The sequence below is a fragment of the Dama dama genome, chromosome 3 (assembly GCF_033118175.1).
Source record: "Dama dama isolate Ldn47 chromosome 3, ASM3311817v1, whole genome shotgun sequence".
Classification (NCBI taxonomy): domain Eukaryota; kingdom Metazoa; phylum Chordata; class Mammalia; order Artiodactyla; family Cervidae; genus Dama; species Dama dama.
In genome coordinates this window covers 72,224,821-72,229,443 of record NC_083683.1, presented here as the reverse complement: position 1 = coordinate 72,229,443, position 4,623 = coordinate 72,224,821, and the positions used below count along the sequence as shown (strand labels likewise).

The window sequence follows — 4,623 nt, the reverse complement described above, 5'->3', positions numbered from 1 at the left end:
CTCATGATGTACTCTGAATATAAGTTAAATAAGCAGGGTGACAATATACAGCCTTGATGTACTCCTTTTCCTATTTGGAACCAGTCTGTTGTTCCATGTCCAGTTCTAACTGTTGCTTCCTGACCTGCATATAGGTTTCTCAAGAGGCAGGTCAGGTGGTCTTGTATTCCCATCTCTTTCAGAATTTTCCAGTTTATTGTGATCCACACAGTCAAAGGCTTTGGGATAGTCAATAAAGCAGAAATAGATGTTTTTCTGGAACTCTCTTGCCTTTTCGACAATCCAGATGTTGGCAATATGATCTCTGGTTCCCCTGTCTTTTCTAAATCCAGCTTGAACATCTGGAACTTCACAGTTCACATATTGCTGAAGCCTGGCTTGGAGAATTTTGAGCATTACTTTACTAGGGTGTGAGATGAGAGAAATTGTTCAGTAGTTTGAATATTCTTTGGCATTGCCTTTCTTTGGGATTGGAATGAAAACTGACTTTTTCCATTTCTTTGGCCACTGCTGAGTTTTCCAAATTTGCTGGTATATTGAGTGCAGCACTTTCACAGCATCATCTTTTAAGACTGAAATAGCTTTACTGGAATTCCATCACCTCCACTAGCTTTGTTTATATTGATGCTTCCTAAGGCCCACTTGACTGCTCATTCCCGGATGTCTTGCTCTAGGTGAGTGATCACACCATCGTGATTATCTGGGTCGTGAAGATCTTTTTTGTACAGTTTTTCTGTGTATTCTTGCCACCTCTTCTTAATATCTTCTGCTTCTGTTAGGTCCATACCATTTCTGTCCTTTATTGAGCCTATCTTTGCATGAAATGTTCCCTTGGTATTTCTAATTTTCTTGAAGAGATCTCTAGTCTTTCCCATTCTACTGATTTCCTCTATTTCTTTACACTGATCACTGAGGAAGCCTTTCTTATCTGTCCTTGCTATTCTTTGGAACTCTGCATTCAAATGGCTATATCTTTCCTTTTCTCCTATGCCTTTTGCTTCTCTTCTTATCACAGCTATTTGTAAGGCCTCCTCAGAAAGCCATTTTGCTTTTTTGCATTTCTTTCTTGGGGGTGGTCTTGATTTCTGTCTCCTGTACAATACCATGAACGTCCATGCATAGTTCATCAGACACTCTGTCTATCAGATCTAGTCCCTTAAATCTACTTCTCACTTCCACTGTAGTCATAAGGGATTTGATTTAGGTCATACCTGAATGGTCTAGTGGTTTTCTCCACTTTCTTCAATTTAAGTCTGAATTTGGCAATAAGGAGTTCATGATCTGAGCCACAGTCAGCTCCCAGTCTTGTTTTTATTGCCTGTATATGTATATGACTACTTGTTTATGTAGTATTCATTAAACACTGCTTCGTTTTTTTTTTAGGATTTAAATATCTTATAGTAAAAATTAATCAAAACAGTAGCCTTCAGCACAAAATCCATACTTAACTATTCATCACTAGCAACAGTGAGACTACCAATAAGATGACAGTGCTCATTCTTGTTTTATGTCCCTGGATATGTTCCAGTGTCTCCTAGTTTATAATCTATGGGAACATGAACAGGATTTTAAACACTGTTTCTATCAGAGTTAAAATGGAGGGAAAATTGTGTATTGATACAGAAACTTAAGATAAATAGCAAAATGGGAAAGTATCAGTGTTATTTGGATGACAATTCTGACACCAAAAGTAAAATGTATAAAATGAAATAACTTCTTTGGTCATTGCAGTAACAACAAACATTCATACTGCACATGTGTCATATAGACTCTGTATAAAACGTCAAGTTCAGCTATTTATTTGCATTTAACAGGAACCAAAATTTTAAGCAGCTTGTGAGTTCATTCAAACTTGGGAGTAGTAAAGAATTAATAGGAGAAAAATAATATTATAATAAACAAAAAATCATGTCACATAGATGATCCTTTCTATTTCTATTAGCTAAATGCATTTCAGACAGTCGAAGACAGGGTGAATTGAAAAATAGAGATTCAAGAGCATGCAAGGAGATCTAAAAATATGGACAGTAGAACAAACTTATTTCAGAAAACCATGATATTGAAGATACTTATAAACATAATGCACATTAAAAGACCTGAGAATCCCAGAGTTACGATCAGTCATTGTCAAGTCAAAGAATAAAATGAATATTTGTTGCATTGGTTGGATTTTATTTTTTACGCAATGTCCATGGCCTCTTAATTTCATACACGTTTTCTCCGTCCAATGTCAGTTGACTTTCTGAGGAGCTTGAGAAGAACTAGAAGTCAGCAATGAGAAACAATGCGTCATTACCTACATTCATACTCCTGGGACTGACAGATGACCCTCCAATGCAGGTTCTGATTTTTATATTTCTGCTTGTCTCCTACTTATTGAGTGTAACTGGGAATCTGACCATCATTATACTCACTTTAGTAGACTCTCGCCTTAAAACTGCCATGTACTTTTTCCTCAAACACTTCTCCTTTTTAGAAACCTTATTCACAACAGTCTGCATTCCCAGATTCTTATACAGCTTATCAACTGGGGACAAAACTATTTCCTATAATGCCTGTGTCAGTCAACTATTTTTTATCTTCCTTTTTGCAGTAACAGAATTTTTTCTCCTGGCCATCATGTCCTATGATCGCTATGTGGCCATCTGCAAACCTTTACATTATGCAACCATCATGAACAGTAGAATCTGTGGAAGACTTGTTATTTGCTATTGGATAGCAGGTTGGCTGGTCATATTTCCACCACTTTGCCTGGGCTTAAATCTGGAATTCTGTGACTATAATGTCATTGACCATTTTCTCTGTGATGTTTCTCCTATGCTAAAGATCTCTTGTTCAGACACATGGTTCATAGAACAGATGGTTGTTGCCCTTGCTGTGCTGACTGATATTGGGACATTTCTGTGTGTAGTTCTGTCATACACATACATCATCAAGACCATTATAAAGTTCCTTCTGCCCAGCAAAAGATGAAGGCCTTTTCTACCTGTTCTTCTCATATGACTGTGGTTTCTATCACCTATGACAGTTGTATCTTTATCTATGTCAAACCTTCAGCAAAAGATGAAGTGACAATTAATAAGGGTGTGTTAGTGCTCACTACTTCAGTTGCCCCCATGTTAAACCCAGTTATATATAGCCTGAGGAACAAGCAAGTGAAAGAAGCTTTTACCGACTTAATCAAAAGAATTTCATTGATTTCAAGGAAGTAAAAGAAGGTTGAAACTAAGCATAAAATATGAATTTAAAAAGAGCATTTGTCCTTAATGTCATAATCTTCATACCTTAATTAATGTCCCTGGTCTATTGTCTGTTTATATTAACTTTCTTATACCACTGTTATTATTTAATCTCAGATCCAAGACCATCTTTTCAATGCCAGTTGCAATAAACAAGTTGCACCATTTCAACTTCTATTGAAAATAAACTTTCTGCAGGATGACATCTCATATCAAAAGAATATGAAATTATACTTCTAGGAGAAGGGACTTACCTAAACTCTAGTCTGGCTATGATCAATAAAATAACTATTAAATTGTGTGTGGAAAAAAAATTGAAATCTTGAACTGATGGGAATATTAATAGAGTCATAGTATCCACTGTCTTGCTTTAAAGGTAAACATACAAAAAGCATATATATATATATGTATGTATGTATATATATATAAATGATTACATTTGCTCTTCTCAAGCAGGAATTAACTGCTGAAGACAAATTAGTTTGAGCAAAAAGGAAAGGGTTTTATTTCTAGAGAGGAAAATATGAGATCCACATCTACCTTATAAAAGAAAGTTTAAAGTCCAAAGATTTAGAGTTTAGATTTACTGGATTCTCTCTCAAGTGAAGAAGCTTCCACATTAATTAATCAGTGGGGTGTCAATGATTTTATTAAAATCTACTGAGAAATTAAACTCATAAAACCATCCATTTGATAATAAAGCAAGACTAGTGCTGAAACACATAATACAATACAAGTCCTAAATATAGATAATTAAGCCAACAGGAGCCAGCAAATCTCAGCAAATTAAAGTCTTTAGACATTAAGAAAATTAAATCTGTAAGTACAAGGAAACTTTGTATTACAGACAAGGAATTCAATATAAAGGCAAAGATTATGTTTAACATTGAAAAAACATAAGGTGTAGTCTTCACTAATATTTCTCAAAGAAAGATGTTCTACAATTGTTTATTTTATACTTTACCATCTTTTGCATTTCTCATCAAAAACATCAATGGTCCAGATTGGAATGTTTGTGACTTTCATTTTTAGGCCTATGCTCAAGGCATCACCTCTTACAAAGATTACCTTTCCTGTGTCCCTCCTTAGTTTTCTGTGTGGAGCCCCTCATAGGACACCTGTCACGTGCTGCAGTTAGTTATTATGCAATGACAAATCATCCCCAAATCAGTGGTTTAAAGCCTGAGCTTCTGAGTCAGTGGGATGTTTCTGTCTGTTTGAGCAGATGTTAGCTTATCTTGGCTGGGTTTCTTTATACGAATGTCACTAAAGATGACTAGGTCTTGTTGTCAGATAGGGCCTCACTCACAACTTTAGAAGCTGAATGACTCCTTACTAAGATAAATGAACCCTCTTCCAGATGATGTTTTATCTTCCAGCTGAC

The 4,623-nt window shown here is 35.6% G+C and overlaps 1 pseudogene; it reads left to right on the top strand.

Annotated features, from left to right (window-relative positions):
- Positions 1–2,274: 2,274 nt before the first annotated feature.
- On the top strand, positions 2,275–3,212 carry LOC133042763 (olfactory receptor 6C2-like; annotated as a pseudogene).
- Positions 3,213–4,623: the final 1,411 nt, after the last annotated feature.